This window comes from Pseudopipra pipra, chromosome 2 (assembly GCF_036250125.1).
Source record: "Pseudopipra pipra isolate bDixPip1 chromosome 2, bDixPip1.hap1, whole genome shotgun sequence".
Taxonomy (NCBI): domain Eukaryota; kingdom Metazoa; phylum Chordata; class Aves; order Passeriformes; family Pipridae; genus Pseudopipra; species Pseudopipra pipra.
This window is the reverse complement of record NC_087550.1, coordinates 100,269,326-100,286,361: the sequence shown is the minus strand read 5'-3', so window position 1 is coordinate 100,286,361 and position 17,036 is coordinate 100,269,326. Positions and strand designations below refer to the sequence as shown.

The window sequence follows — 17,036 nt, the reverse complement described above, 5'->3', positions numbered from 1 at the left end:
ATTTCATATCAATTCCTCAATTCTGTTAGCGTGTTGATTTTTCTTTTCAAGATAGAATTGTAGAATTGTCCACAAATGGACAATTTCATGGGCATAAGCACAAAGTTACACTTTCCCAAAGATAATTATAAATCCTTTTCCAAAACAATGTTAACTCTGATTTTCCTTCCACCTCTTCTGATGTACCAGTTTACATTTTCCCAGGGACAGGTCAGACATATCCTCCAATAAATGGATAATTCTTCTACTGCCATCCTGAAATAATGCAGGGATAACCACACAGGCCCTTTGACATTTCTCTATCATCGAGTGAAAGGTCGCACTCATTCACAAGTGGGACGTAGTTTATAATATACCTGGAGGTACTCTATATGTTCTCCAAGAAAACTGAATACTGTAAATATTGATTGAGAACTCACCAACAGCTTTTCTAGAATAAAAATGTTTAAAATGTTCAGCAGTCAAAAAATGGATGTGCAGAGCTGCTGACTGACTGGTTTGTTTTGTATTCTTTCCGAATTTGAACCCTCTGAGCTTATCAGCAGAATCAGCTATGTAACGCTATTGAAAGCATCCTGTTTACATGCAGAAAAATGGGCTGTCATCACCTCAATCTTTCTTTGAAGTACTCATAAAAAAGGATTTAACTCTAACTTACTGCCCAGAGTGGTTATGGACTCACCATCCCTGGGGGTGTACAAGATCGGGAAGGATGGAGCTCTGAGTAACTTGATCTAGTGGAACGTTTCGTACCTACTAAAGGGGTGTTGGAACTAGATGATCTTTAAGACCCATTCCAACCCAAACCATTCCATAAAATTTGATGTTAAATTTATTTGCAAAATACTATTCTAAGATTAATTCAAATTTTAAACTCCATTCGCTATTTGGATTCTGGAGAAGAAGCTAAGGCAGTTTTGCAAGCGAAAAGGAAACATTTACCTATGCAAAGCCAAAAACACCCATTTTAAAAAAGGAGCAGGACTTCAGTGGTGACATGACAAACAACGTATCACTTAGAAGTAAATGAAAGCATTAATCATCAGATTTCAGAAAAGCAAGAAGCCCTCTTCTGGTACTGGAACTTAATTAATGTTTAAGATATTGCTTGGATTCCACTTCCAGTTTTCAAAGAAGATTACAAAATGAGTTGATTTAAAAATAAAATAATTAAAAGAGAAAAAATATTCCACCACACATCTCCTAAACACTGACATGAACTTAACAGCATAAAATTGAGTACAATCAAAACCTGTATATGGGATAGGAAGAGGGCTATTGTAGTGGTTGACCCTGGCGGGATGCCAGATACCCACCAAAGCTGCTCTATCATCCTCTTCTCAGATGGACAGGGGAGACAAAATATAACAAAGGTTCATGAATTGAGATATGTTCTGGGAGAAATCACTCACCAAATACTGTCATGGGCAAAGTAGACTCAAATTGGAGATATTAACTGAATTTATTACTAACAAAATCAAAGCAGGATAATGAGAAGTAAAATAAATCTTAAAAATAACCCCTTCCCCCCACCCCTCTCTCCTTCACAGGCTCTACCTCCTCCCCCACCAGTGGCTCAGGGAGACAGGGAATGGGGGTTACCGGTCAGTTCATCACAGTTCATCACACGTTCCTGCCACTGCTCAGGGAGAAGAGTCCCTCCCACAGAAGACAGCCCTTCACAAACTTCTCCAACAGGACTCCATCCCACAGGGTGCAGTCCTTCAGGCACAGGCTGCTCCAGTGTGGGTCCCTCACAGGGTCACAAGTCCTACCAGGAAAACTTGCTCCAGCAGAGGTTTTCCAAATGTTCACAACCTCTTTTCAGGCAACCACCTGCTCCAGTGGGGGAGCTCCTCCATGGGCTGCAGGTGGATCTCTGCACCCCTGTGGTCCTCCATGGGCTGCAGGGGCACAGCTGCCTCACCATGGTCTGCACCACAGGCTGCAGGGGAATCTCTGCTCTAGCACCTGGAGCACTCCTCCACCTCCTTCTCCTCTGACCTTAGTGTCTGCAGAGTTGTTTTTCTTGCGTATTCTCACTCCTCTCTTCTCTGGCTGCAATTACATCCGTGCAATAACTTTTTTTCTTTCTTAAATTTCTTATCACAGAGCTGTTATTTCTATTCCTGATTGGCTCTGTCTCGGCCAGCAGCATGTCAGTCCTGGAGCCGGCTGGCATTGGCTCTGACTGACATGGGGGAAGCTTCTGGCAGCTTCTCACAGAAGCTCCCCTGCTACCAAGACCTGGCGATGCAAACCCAATACAGCTGTCCAGATCAGGAAAGGTTAATGTCTTTCAGCTTTTTAATCAGTATTGAAAGTGGTGCAAATCTCAACTTGCCTCACTTTTTTTCTCTCCTCTAAACACTGGCACATGACAGAGTCGCCTGTTGTTCCCCACTGTACCAAGCAACAAGTACAGTCAAATCCAGAGCATCTCACAACTATGGGGGCAACAAGGCAATCCCTTGGACCATAACAATTCTGCAGGCTTCATGTCATATCTTTTTCCATAGCAGCCTCTTTCACTCAAAACAGAACATCACATCTAGGGTTTCCAGTATTAGCTGCTGCAACAGAGGTGGTGCAGGCCAGGATTTAAAAAAACTTTTGCGGAACTGAATAAGCCAAGTGCTGCTCACATAATACTTTTATGCAAACATACAGTCAAACCAAGCCTTCTGGAAACCTATTTAACAGACACTGTGGAAACTCACAGAAAGCATTCACCTAGCTCTGGAGCATATTTTATAGTCTTAGGATTCCAGACTTACTCTGATTTCTAGTGTCACTGCAGCCCATGCAGTACACACACACAGCCCATGCAGTACACACACACACAGCCCAGTGCAGTACACACACACACAGCCCAGAGCAGTACACACACACACAGCCCAGTGCAAGACTGTTTTCCCTAATAAAAATAAACAAAACAAAATAAACAAACAAAACCAAAAACCACAAAAGAAAACCACATTCCAGTACTGAAATGCTATATAGGCTTCATAAGCCTATTGATCAGTGCTTTGTTTACTACCAGTAATGACAGCAGGACCACCTGGTTTCTGCCATTCACCTAATACCACTGATGCAATCAAACTGTCCCAGGCAGCATGTACAGAGCATGTCACCTCTTACAGCCTCTCTACAGTAAATCATCCAAACTGAGCCCATCAACTCCAAGATTAGCTGCATGGGAGTTCATTTTATTCCTCTAGGAACCTCTAATCCAGAATGTTCGTGGAAGAATGCCTTAAGTCACTCAAAGACAGTGCCACTAACACAACCACTATAGATACATTTTGCATAGAAAATCAATACCTGCTCTAGACACCTATAGCAGATATTTATATCACAAATTACATACATACACACGTATTTTTAAAGTAAAACACTGCTATTTTGAACTTTTCTGAGAGCAACAGCTCCCTTGAGCAAATATTGCAGACTACTTTCACTACTTAAGACTTCACATGCAGGAACACAAACTTTCATTGCAGCATTATCATACAAGACCTTTTATCCTATCTCTGGGAAAGACAGGGAAAAATATATGAATTAAATAATAAAAATAATAAATCAGCATTAAAGTCCTGGAAAATGCCTTCAAAATAAAAAACAACAACAACAAAACCCAACAAAAAACAGAGAGCATGGGCATGCAAAGAAAAAGAAAAAAACCACACTTCAGATGCATTTGTAACACAAGACTTTCCTTAATGTTTCAGACACCATTAAAGAGATGCCTTGATGAAATAGTGAAGGAATTTATTTCTGATATTTAGATATAGATATAGATTAGATATAGACAGGTGATGATCATGTGTGTATCTATGACAAGGTAGGAGAGTTACAACAGGTGAAAAATAACATAAAAATTCCTTGGTTCTTATAAATCTCTTCACTGTGAGAGCAATACAAAATCAGATCTAGTGTGCACATATAGCCTTACCTTTTCTTTCTATAATTAACTAGTGATGCTTTTAAAATATTCCTAAGGCACTGCAAGATGACTCTGCTTCACCCAAAAGAGTAACTGTGACTCTCCTCCACGCAGCCTCTCAGCACATTAAGAAGAAAACTAGCAAGTTAGGGTTCAGGGAGCTCTATGTTATTTTTGAAACATCAAACAAAAATAATAGAAACAAAACATTCATAGTGAAGTCTAATTATTTTTAATAAATTTTCTGGTTAGTAAATGGTGGATCTAGTGAAGTTTCTCATTTACTATGGCTCTAAGCAAAGTTAAAGTTGCAGTGCTGTCAGAGAGAGAAAGGGAAAAAACATAGAGAAAGCACATCCTACTCTCCTTTATCTCCCAGCAAAATACAATCTAACTATCCTCAGATATAAAAACAACTAAGTCACCTATGAAGATCCAGACTTCATTTTTAAAACTGCATTAGTTTAATAGAATTCTGACCTGTTTTATGTGGTCATCCAAAATCTTGCCAATGATCCTTTCAACACAACCTTCAATAAACACGGTCAGCAAATAAATATCCAATAAACAGCACTTTAAACAGCAGTCAGCTTAACCTTTCCCCTGTCTTTAAAAAATGCCAGACTGTTCAGTGTTTGCTCAAGACTCTTCTTTTACCAACAGTCAATTTGAATGAGCCGATGCAAGTGCACTGTTCATCCCCTCCTGAGAGGAGGATGCATTTATGTGAAACATGAGGAGAATGCCTAATGCTGAAACATACTCTCTGCATCCTCAATGAGATTTTATTACAGGGCTCTCTTTCTTCTCCCTGGTGTGTGTCAGCACGCCTGCAACCATTCTACTTCTTTTACGGACAGACACTATCTGTATACTTGTATTTACGTTTGGTATACACACACTCACTATCTATCACACGTGCTTTATGACCCCATTGGGGCTACTCAAAAAATAAACAAACCTGCTACTCCAAGTGATAGTATGCAATACTGACATGAAAAATATTCTGCTAATATTCCATACAGCTAACTGTCTGGCTATTAACAACCAGATTTAAGAACTATTTTGGCTTCCAAAAGCATTAAGGGCTTGAATTTTCAAATATATCCTAAAGGTAAGTCTATTTTATAAACTAGCTCTGTGGTCCTCAGAGAAAACTTTGGCAGTTCAATTAAAGTACAAACAAGGTTTTAATTAAAAATAGTTATTTTGTCTATTGTATCAGAGCTCCATATGATAAAAATTCACAATCTCTGAATTTGTCAACAAAACATTAGAGGTTAAAATCTCTATTAAAAAATCCACAAACGAACAAGGAAAGAAAACAAAACAAAACAAATCAAAAACTACAACACCATAACCAACTTCCTAGGGTCTGCAACTCTTTAAAGAACATTACTAATGCAACTGTCATTTTTTGTTAAAGAAGTATGACTTATTAAAAGAATGGTGTTTACCAAGATCTTTGAGTATCTTGGGTTGTGACAACTAGATTTAACCAGCTTTGATAAATAATAAAAGAGCCTGGCAAACACTCAGTTTTTCTAGTCCTCCACCTACATCGTTCTACAGTTCCTATCAATACATTATTTATATTTCAGGAGCATTCTCCATGAGGTAATCGCCTTCTACAACAGTAGGAAAGACGTCTCTGTTGCAAAGATCCTTCATTTCAAGAGAGCAAGGAAGTAAAAAGTTATTTTAAAAATTCAGTTTCCTAGTCATAATAAAAATGCATGTTACAAGTAATAGGACAGAGAAGCTGCCATTTTAAGTGAAAACCTCTTTGAAATATTGAGTTAGAGAAAAACGCTATCTATGGCAATACCTTTCACTTTTGTCTTTGATAAAATAATAAAAGTTCAATAAAATGAAGCCTTAAAAACATAAATTATCTTGATGGCTTCTGTATCTTCCTTGCTTTTCCCATTTATTTGTTTCTCTTTATTCTTTTCACTATAATGTTAATATGCCCTCAACTTAACACTGTATTTCTCATTCTGTCACTATGTCCTTACTAAAACACTGTCTCTTTAACACCACTTATGCTGCAGGACTGATCTCAGGAATTTTCAGGGGTGTCTGACTATTTGCTTTGGGGCAGGGAGGAGGGGGGGATATATCACATATCTCCACTCACTGTCCTGGATTGATCATCCCCATCATTCAGCCCTACAGAGCAGGGTTTCCCCCTAACGTAACCCCACAAAACAGAGCAGGAGTTTCAGAAAGTTCTTGCGCTGCTGGAAACTAGATTTTTCTTAATAGTTGCAATACAACAGGGCATGTTGTGTTATCTTGAAAGTCATCAGGGGCTTTAGAGGCTGATATGCCCAACTGACAGTACCCCCAGTGTGACAAAATGATTTTGTTTAAATTCAAGTTTCTCAAGCAAGACTTGGTAATTTTAAAAGACTAGGAAGACACACAACTCCAACCAAATCTGTTATTGTAAGCATTCAGCAGTGAAGTAAGATGATAAAAACAAAATATTACGGAAATTTTTTCAGAGTCTTCTTATTCTATCTACTGTTGTTGATGCCATGCCATTGTCTATTTCTCCTTTTAGTGGAGAAAAGGAGATGACATCATGTAAAGATGTCAATCTACCTTTTTTGGAATAAAGACAAGGAAGAACATCTTATCTTTCTGTTTAGTGCTCAATGCAATGTGCAGAGGAAGACAAGAACACAGCAACTCTATTACAGAAAAACTGTTAACTTGAGAACATAATTTTGGAAACTTAAGCTATGGTAAAGTAATACTCTCCAGAGAATTATATTCACTGTAAGTTACAGACATAAATATTATATTTTCAAATTGAGAGACAGAGTAATAATCTATCAGCTATTCTTGCATGAAACAAGATTTAATTTTTCTGTATCCTGGCTTCATCCCGAGTTTTTAAGCAATGCATGCTGATGTTGGCAAAGGCTCGTATTAGTTTAATTACTTACATCTAAGATAGTCACATGCATAAGTGTTTGCTGAACCAGTCCTCCAGCAGTTTCATTTGGTATCTTTTTTTCTCCCCTGTTTTGTTGATTGCAGTTGATACTTGCAATGAAGAATTAAAATATTTTTCTTCTGCACAGGCAGAATTGCTGATTCCATGTGCACTGTACCTTCATACTCTTTTAAGGAAATGCCCACATGTGGGGAAGCAGAACACCGAGGGCTTTCTAGGTAGCAGAGAAACTTTCCAATTTTTGCTCATTCAACATTTAATCTCCTATTAATGATTTTCAGTACCAGCCAGTTCCATATTTGTTCCTATGCAAAACAGACTGCAGCCAGGTAATTATTGCTTCTTCAAATAGGTGGGAGTTGTGTTTTTTCTGTTAACAAAGTTTAGGTGAAAGTTTAAGGCATCCATTTATCAAACACCCTGACCCTCCAAATCAACAGGAGAAAGAAAAACAAAAACAAACAAACACACACCCCAAACACCAACAGAATAAGAAAAACAATGAAAATAAATAAACAAACAAAAACATAACAGGCAATAAAAATATTCCCTTCTTCTCCATCTGAAATAGAAGGCAAGTAGACTGAAGAACATATATTCCACCTGATGGCAATTAGATGTGCTGAAGACTGCAATACAACTTAATTAACATTACAGATACGAGATAATGGGTAAGAGGGACAAATCTAAGAGCTGAAATGTCAACTCTCTGGTAGTTCAGTATTTGATTTGTTCATTTTTATTCTTAGCTAAGAGCTGACCCTCTTTCTAGCATGTGCCTCGCTGAGTAATTCTAGGAAAAGTACTTTGTGTTTGTATTCAGATCAAGACTTTTTTTATTTTGCCTACTCTTTTTAACTGGTTTACCTTTAGTCACAACCAATAGAGGTGCAATAAGGAGGCAATATTCAGAGATAGAGACTGTAAGCACCACTCGTGCACAATCCAGGAGTTATTCTCATATGCCAAGCTCCATTTACCCCATTTGAACCAACTGAGTTAAAACTTTAGGTCCTCTTTTTTGCTATTAACTCTCAAATGGAAGTATAACAGGGATTAAACCACTTCAGGACTCTCATTCTCTGGCACACAGCTGTGCTTGCTCTCTGCAGAAAGCCCCAGCCATGTCCCAGTTTCATTCCAGGTCACATAACAACCCATGCACCAACAGTTAAGTGAATAATATTGTATTTCCCTATTTTTACCAACCAGTGATTCCACACAACACAGCAGTAGCTGCATGCTTGTCTGCAGAAACTCAAAAGATGATGCTGACTGCCTAGAGTCGCCCCCCAGTGAACAAGAAAATAAACTCAACTTCAAGAATAAATGTACTGATGGTTCATAAGAAACCTTGACAACGGATATAGCTAGCAACAGGGAGGGGGAGAAAAAACTAATTCTCATGCTGCAGAGGAATACCCCAAAATATCAATTGTATGCAGAGATTTTTAATTAGAAGATCACCAAATCAGTGCTTAACTGAGTGTGTGCTCTACCACATGCAAACAGAAAGGACTGACACAAAGACTTTTCTGAGGAGATGATCTTAGAAGACACTTCTTCAAAAGGCAAAACAAAGTACAACTCAAAATAGCGGAGAAAACTAAGCTCACAACTTTATTAGCCTAAATTAATCTGACTAATTCTAATACAACCAATAAAGGTTCTTTATCTAGGGATATACATCTACTTAAGTCTGATTTAGTATAAGGTGATTGAAAACATGAAGATGACACTGGGTGACAGCACAAACCAAAGCAAAAGGAAGAATTGCACAGTGACATTTGCAGCTCTGTTTGTGATTTTAAGAACCAGAAATTAAAAAAAAAAATAACTTGGTCTCTAAAATCCTACTGAATTTCAACAGCACTGAGATATCTTACTCTCTTAAACACCACAGATTTTAACTTTCAAGTGCTTTTTCCTAACAATAAATAGGACTAGTCAGAAAGTCGCTCTACCACTGAATACCTATCCAAATGACACATCTTTGGAAGCACTGTCATTCCTCAAGAAAATAATGCATTCACTCTCTTTCTTCACTTTACCCAAGGTAAGAGTCCAATAGAGGTGAGAAGCTGGGTGTAAGTAGTTACAAATCAACTGAAAAGCAAGAGATATGACAGACTTGTTTCCTATATTCCTGATTCATAAAGATGCCAGCAGTGGAGCTACAATAACTCACATAAGTCAGGATTTTCCAGTTTACTGTTGAGTATTCAGAAACTTGGCTCTTCTCCCTCCAGCCAGTTGATGGGGATTTTATTGTTTTTTGGGGTTTGGTTGTTGGGGTTTTTTAACTTCTTTTTAATTGCATACATACTTTACATAGCAAAATGTAACCTTTCTTTATTTCTAACTCAAGTTTTTCTGGTGTTCCGTCTCTCTGGAGAAAAGCCTAACAATGTCAGGCTTTGGAGCCTGAAATAACAAAATAACAGTCAAAATTTAATAAAAAAAACATTTTTATGAAAGTCCCACTTTGGAGGATGGGGGGGTTGGGAGGGGTGAGGACACTCAAAGGGATTTATGCACAAAGACTTTTTAACATCCATCTTGTATTTAATGTTAGAAGTTCGTTACCACCCTAGACTAGCAGCTTACCTGTACATCAGTAGTAATACAGAATGGGAGACAGGATTTCCAAGCTCATCATCATTATCTTGCCAGACCACTATATCCTAGCTATCTTTGAAAAGGAAGGGCGAGTAAATAAGACACAACTAAGCCTGTGGCTTACATTAAACACTCCAAGTGAATCCATCTGCCAATATACATACTGGAAATCTAATCAATAGCAGGTTTTGCATGTTTGCACAGCTGTTATAGACAGATGCTCTTATCACTGTTATTTTATCCATATTTTTTAATAAAGTGGATGACTCTTAAATCGTTGCCTTCTTCCTCCTCTTCCAATCTGGTTCGTTGATTTTCACTTATTTGCATTTCTCTTCACCTTTAATTTCCTTTTTTATTTAACAGCTTTCTCCACTACTTCCACTAGCCTTTCCAACCTCTCCTTTTGCCATGTGATTTCTTCTTTTCCATCTTTGTGGTTTACTTATACTTCACTCTCTGCCAACTTGACTTTTTTCTCTTTCCCTTTCCCTGCTGTTCATAAGAATCAGATTCACAGAATACCTCAAGTTGGAAGGGACCCATAATGATCAAGTCCAACTCCCTGCTCCTTGCAGGACTACCTAATACTAAACCATATCATTTATAGTGTTGTCCAAACACTCCCTGAACTCCAACAGGCTTGGTGCTGTCACCATTTCCCTAAAATATGGAATACTTCATGAATTTGCATGCCATTCTTGCACAGGGACTGTGCTAATTATTTCTGCATTGTAGCATATGTGTTGCTGAAATGAACACAACTGGATGTCTGTTGGATGCCTCCTGTCCCTTTCCAATAGCCCCAAATTAGCAGACCAGTTCAGATGACAGCAGCATTCTCACGAGGGGAAGCGGAAAGGCAGGTACCGATCTTTTCACTCTCATGACCAGTGACGGGACTTGAAGGAATGGTCTAAAGCTGAGTCAGGGGAGGTTTAGGCTGGATATCAGGAAAAGGTTTGTCACCCAAAAGGTAGTTGAGCACTGAAACAGGCTCCCCAGGGAGGGACAAAATCACAGCCCCAAGTCTGTTTAAGGACAGTGCTCTCAGGCACATAGTGTGATTCTTGGGGTGTCCTGCACAGGGTTAGGAGTTGGACTCAATGACACTGATGGGTCCCTTCCAACTCAGCATATTCTAGGATTCTATGACTGTAGGCTCACAGTTAATGCTCTGAACACCAAGTCATTCACAGGTGAAACACAGTAGCATAAAATTTCTTCTTGTGGAAAATTACATTTCCTCTAATTAAGGAAGAGCCTAAGGACTGCTGTACCATGACCACTGTACCACTGTACACTACCTCAATGCCGAACACACCAACTTCCTATTAGCAATCCTTCTTCCTATAAATGACATACAAGTATCTCATCTTGAGAATTAACCCACCCTAGCCCAGGCCCCAGCAGGGTTATAGTGCAGCAGCTCCCCCAAAGGCTTCAGAGGCGGTGGATTAATGGATAGTTACTGTCCACTTCAAAGTACAGAAGGCTGGTCTCACTTACCTTCAATAGGGTATTTATTACATTATTCTTGGACCCAAAAATGTGGGACAGAAAGATGATGTGGAACATTACCAGCTTTTTTGAGAGCCCATTTCATTGGATAACTGTACTCACAGCTGTGAAGCTCTTTTCAATATTCAGCTTAATTATGTCTCTGCTGACGCTTAAAGACCATTTCTTCTTATAATGCTTATCATGGTCAGCTATCTAAATGTGTTTATTTTGCAGAACATGAATAAGTGATGCATCTAATCACAATGCAAGTGTTATGCAGCTTTACAACATTTTTGTTGTCTGGCATAATGAGCAAGCTCAGAATAGGCCCTTGTCTGTTGGCACTGTCGCTCTGTCAGAGAATTTCCATTCATTTAGTAGCTCCAGGCTGGCAGCTAAAGCAATCATTAGTGGCCAAAAAGCATCTATCCACCAAAGCCACAGACCTTCATTCAGGCATAGACAGTTCAAAGTACACTCAAGCTCTCCTGCTAAAAAATTCTGGGTTTCAAGACAAAGATCTGTAGAGAAACTGAATACCTGAAAAGTAAAATCAGAAGAAATGGGAACTCCTTCAGTTGGCCTGCCATTAGCAACAGGCTGATAAGAAATGGGCTGATGGCAGACCAGCACACAGTTACCTCTCCCCACAGCATGCAAAACCATCCCTGCAACTAAGAAAATAGTTTTGCACTCATATTTGCAACTGCCAAAACCAAGCATGAACTCCTTTTCTTTTCTGATGCTAAAATGCTATTAATTAAAATTAGTAAAAATATCTTCTCTCCAGAGAGGAAAGGAAGAGCACTTTCTCAAGTGGAGTATTTTCTGAAATACTCCATGATTCATACTACCCCAACACTGGGCAACCAGGTTTGCTCCCTTCTGAGCACAGAATCTTGAGAAATATTTCCCCCACACCTTCCTCAGAAGACAGCCTGCTCTCTGGCTGTTTGAGCTGAGAGAAGCTTTCTCCTGTTAGGATGAAACCCCGCAATGGCCAACCTCTAATTTTCTACTTATCATTCAATAACATAAGAAAAGTGTATAGATGGTCTCTGCAAGAGGCTGAAGGAAAATCAACTTCTTTTCTTGCCTCCTGGTGAGTCACAGCACTGCTAGAGATGTAAAACAATAAGTATTTCTTTTATTTAATCTACATTTTCTCCACATTTTCCTCAAGGCTATGGATCCTTTGGAAGTCCCTGAGCAATATCAGTTCTTCTCCTGCCCTCACTGCTACAGTGTTGTACAGTAACAGAGAATTTGCCTAGTCTTCATTAAAATAGAAACTGCCAACTGACAGAAAATCAACAGGCTTTGGTACCTACAGTGAACTCAGGTAAAACAAAATGGGAGCTTAAAGTGCTACTGAAATGTATGGAGTGCGGGGGGAATATATCAAAAAGTAGGGAACAGGAGATAAATACAAACATTTACGTTACTATGAAGGCTGTGTAATTAAAAATGCAGTTAAGCAGGAAGTCCACTAAGAAGAGAATAATTCAGAAGAACACACATTTGAGTACAAAATACAATTAATTCAAACAGGAAATAAGAATTAAAAGTAATTATTTTGTTTTGCAAAGGTAGAATAAATGCAGCTGAACACACTGTTCAGTGCCTCCTGCCTTGGGTTTTTTTGTTGGTTTTGTTTGATGGTTGGTTTGTTTTTGTTTTGGTTTGTTTTTGGTTTTGCAGGGTTTTTTTTAATTTTCACTAGTAGATCTTCACACCTCCCATGTCCTCTCAAATCAATCATAAATAGTAATTAAAAAAGTTCCACTTCAGCATCCCAATATGCCCGTGGGTAACACCACATATAACGTCATGGAAATAGTTAGCAGGAAAAAAAGCCTGCTATCAAATAATTGATCACTGCTCAAAGCACGTACACTCAGGACCTGGGTCCTGCTTCCTACGGGACAGAGACTTTCAGTAAAAACCATTCTGCCATAAACATAATCCACCGATTGATTTTAAAGACTGGTTAAAAGCTATTGCCTGTGACAGACCAGGTAAGACAAATGATCTGTATTCAGGGACTAAGAAAACTGCATTTCTACTTGAAATCTTTTGACCTCGGTCGCACAAGTGTTCCCAGCAGAGCTCCAGCAATGAATACTGAAGCACTATTTCTCCTCCCTCTGTCAAAGTCTGCATATGAGCTCCTGCACATGCTTCCCTCTCTCACACTTAGTAAAGGAAAAAGACCTGTTCAGACCTCAGTAACAACCTCCAAAATGTCTACTAAGAGGGCACGAGAAAAAAGACGTAACAACAGAAGTAGATTTGGTAGTCTTTGAGAAGCAGATGAGGTAGTAGTGAATAGTAGTGCTATTTTAAATAGTGTGCAGAAGTCAGAAGATGACAAAGAGAAAAATATGTTAAAAAAAAAATCTTAAAATGTCAAGTGTCTTGCTGCAAACTGGATTATACAGGGCATGGGGCAAAACAGCAGCACCAGCATAGGGGCTTAAAATGCAGCAGCAGCAGCTGCTCATGAACAGGAGCAGCGATGATGTTCACCAACTCCATATACACCTCAGAATTACCTCTTCAGATCCAGCAACACTTCCTGCATAAGTCTCATCCCAACACAGTCCCAGTTCCAGGGACTCTGCATTTCATTTTCACTGCAGCATAGTACACCAGAACAAGCCATAGTGTTTGTTTTGTTTTTAAATCTGGTCAAAAGATACTATGCATGCAGAACATCTTCTAAAGAGAGCTGCTTCAGCATCAACAGTACAGTAATAAACAGCTGGATCTACAAGATTTATAAACCTTGGAAATAATTTTATTACATATTACTTTACACTAGATACCCATTGTAAGCCAATTTTCTTCCAGTAATGCTTTTGAAGACAGTTTACTTGTCCTATTAATCTTTTAAAAGAGAAAAATAAGCTGAATCTGTCCATATATAGTAAAAAATATTTCTGCAGTTCACTATATTTTTAATTCACTTTGAGGTCTGCGCCACTGTGAATTCACTTTCATGATCATTTACACAATTAGGTTTACAGCAGAACACACAGGCTAAGCTTCCACAGAAACTGAATTTAAAAATTAATTACCAATATACATTTTCCACCAAAACCTAAAATATAAAATGGTTCACAGTTGGATCAAGGAAGTTAACAGATAATATACTTATCTAGTCCAGAACAGAGCAAAGGAGTTAGCATCCTGGGTAGCAAAGTGGAAGCACTAAAGCCCAAAAAGCAGAGTAACTCCGAAGAACAGAACATTTGGAGAGTGCTGGTGCTCTGCCAGTCACATCATGAACAGAGGAAAGTAAAATTCATTAAATAAATTATTCATTAGTATTTAACAATTCGGCACTGGATACAATATTTATTCTTTTGGCTAAAGAACAGTGCTATGAATCCATCCACTTGTAACTTCACTGCTGAAAAAGTTAATGCCATTTATTGACAGGTTAATTTATAATACCACCTTAATTAAAAAAAAAGATTATCTTATCACTTTCTGCCTGAAATAAAACTGCACCTGATTGGGAATACTGTACCTACAGGTTAATGAATGATTTCAAGCAATTCAGTGTCCAATTAACACCAGCATCTGGTTTGGGGATTTTTTTATCTCTATCAAAGCATTTGCCCTACATTAATTACACTTTCAGTTAGTTGCAACAGCAAGTTTAAATCTTTATGTTATTCTTCAAGCAAAAATAAAAACAATAAAATGGTCAGGACCTGGAATTCACATAACCAGAAGCAAAATTCCAATCACTTGCAGGCATGCAAAACAAGGTATGAAACTTCTCCCAGCTTGATTTCAACAGTTAACATCAACAGAACACTAAATGAAGAAATGGATAAGAGTCCCCTACGTCCAAGACACTGGAAGAGTGACCCATCTGCTTCCACCCGAAGAATCCTGTCTGAAGCCAGCTTCACAATGAACCAAACTCTGCTTGGACAAGAAGGTGGCTTCTTGAGCTTTTAAACTGATCTTTGCCATTAAAAAAAGCAATTGAATAATTCACTGATTTTCAAGATTTAGTGCAGCTGGAAGATCTGCAACAGGGGAACTTGACGTGTGTGGAGGAAGTATCCTTTGACTCATTATGATCTCAGAGCATGTGAGATTGATTGGACCGGCATTCACCTCCTGCCCCCTTAACACTGGATTTAGATAAGTCAAGCATGATTTCTGAAATACATTTTTTCCCATAGAATGTTCATCACTAACTCTACTAACTCTCCAGTACCATAACTGCACAACCAATATAAAAAAGAAATGAGAGGAAGTATTAAGTCCAAACCTGGCTTGGTGCTTTAATACTATGAGCATGGGTAGACTTAAGAGTATCTTACTGACATATTGTATGCAATCTCTGTTATTCCTTAGGAAAGGTATAGCGTTATTTCCTTAAGGCATTCTTGCAATGGCATCACACAAGAGATGTTAACTTGGTATATATATATATATATATATATATATGAAACTTGGTATACATATAACTTGGTCATTTGCATATGCAACAACTATTCATTTCTGACAGTGATTGATTCAGTAGTGGGGTTAAGCTCTGTAGTTGCCAGTATTTTTTTCATCAGTCCTGGACTCACAACATTCACTGAATAAATTATTAAAGAAACTAGGAAAACAAATAACAAACAAACAAGCAAACAAAAGACAAAAAGCCAAGCACCATCTTTGCTGTGGAACTGTGTGATACTATACTATATCTTTTCCCCTTGAGAGCCATTACCAGCACTAATTTGAATCCAAATATTAGAAAGCTTCACAAGAAGGGTTCAATGACTGTACCTATGCTCCTACCTGAAAATCTATAGGGGAAAAAAAGCCAATAAAATCATACTTTTGCTTCTCATGAATGCTCAATTTTAATTAAATGTCATCACTCCAACTAGATCACATTTCATCATTCTTTCAGAAGCAAAGCAAAAAATCTATGTTTCTGCCTCCTTTTAAGACAGTTTTTATCATGTTTCCAAGTTCCCTCTGCCTTTTACTTACAACAAAGATTTCCTACACTTCCCTACAAACTGAAGCAATTTTATCCCACCCAAGTAGCAGTTCCATGCAACTGTTGCCAAGCCAATAAATTAACAGACTCCCGAGGTGATCATGCAAGCTAATTCTTTTTTGGCTGTTTTAGCTCAAATCGACAGACAGCAGTCCCCTCTCATACCTGAAGCTCAAACTCGGCTTCTGGTCTCTATTATTGTGTCACTGCCGACCAAACAGTTTTAATACAAAGAAACAATGTAACAAGCCTCTTTTTAACGCTTGGGTCCCCAAGACGATCAAAACTGATCTTTTCCCCTTGCTGAGAGAGGTCTGCAGTGCAGATTTAAAGGCTCGGGATTCACATTCTGCCAACACTGTACCTAGAAGAAATTCAGAGTTCCAAACTACTTTTCAGAAGGAATAAAATACGAAAGGGTGGGTTGTTTTTTAAGTTAGCATTTTGAAAGTGAATCCAATTCTCTGTTGAAAGAGACCTTTAAGATACATGGGTTAAAGCCAGATTGTATGTATCATGAGCAGATGCATGCAACCTTCTGCTTCTCCTTACCCCAAAGGAGCTCCTAATCCAACATACTTTCACTGTCTCGCACCTCTCTCTTCCTGCCATAATTATCTCCCTCTGCCCCATGGACCAAATCTGCATGCTCTTTCTTGAGTTGTGCAGTCTATTCTTTCCCATCCAATTCTGTTTCCAATACCCTTCCCTCCTGCACTGTGTGCACGTCTTTTAGCACAAGCAAGAAATAACTGAAAGAACAAATAAATGCAATGTAACATTTTTCTCCTTGTACTGTAACTAAAGAAAGGAAATCTTTACTGCAGGCATATAAGTTAATGCCCTGTTAAGGACAGCTGCAGAGACTAAACGTTGTCAGAAAGATGGTGATTGCCAAAATAAGGTATCAGCATAAACCAACTGCTATGCCAGCTATTCCTAGCCTTGGGTAGGTACCTCCTCTCACAAAGATGAAG

The 17,036-nt window shown here is 38.5% G+C and overlaps 1 protein-coding gene and 1 non-coding gene across 5 annotated transcripts in view; both read right to left on the bottom strand.

Annotated features, from left to right (window-relative positions):
* FRMPD4 (FERM and PDZ domain containing 4) overlaps positions 1 to 17,036 on the bottom strand; it is a 301,848-nt gene that overhangs the window by 187,474 nt on the left and 97,338 nt on the right. The gene's annotated exons all lie outside the window — the stretch shown is intronic.
* On the bottom strand, positions 10,198 to 10,295 carry LOC135410564 (U6 spliceosomal RNA). Its single transcript, XR_010428753.1, has one exon. It is a non-coding gene; the product is annotated as a U6 spliceosomal RNA (small nuclear RNA).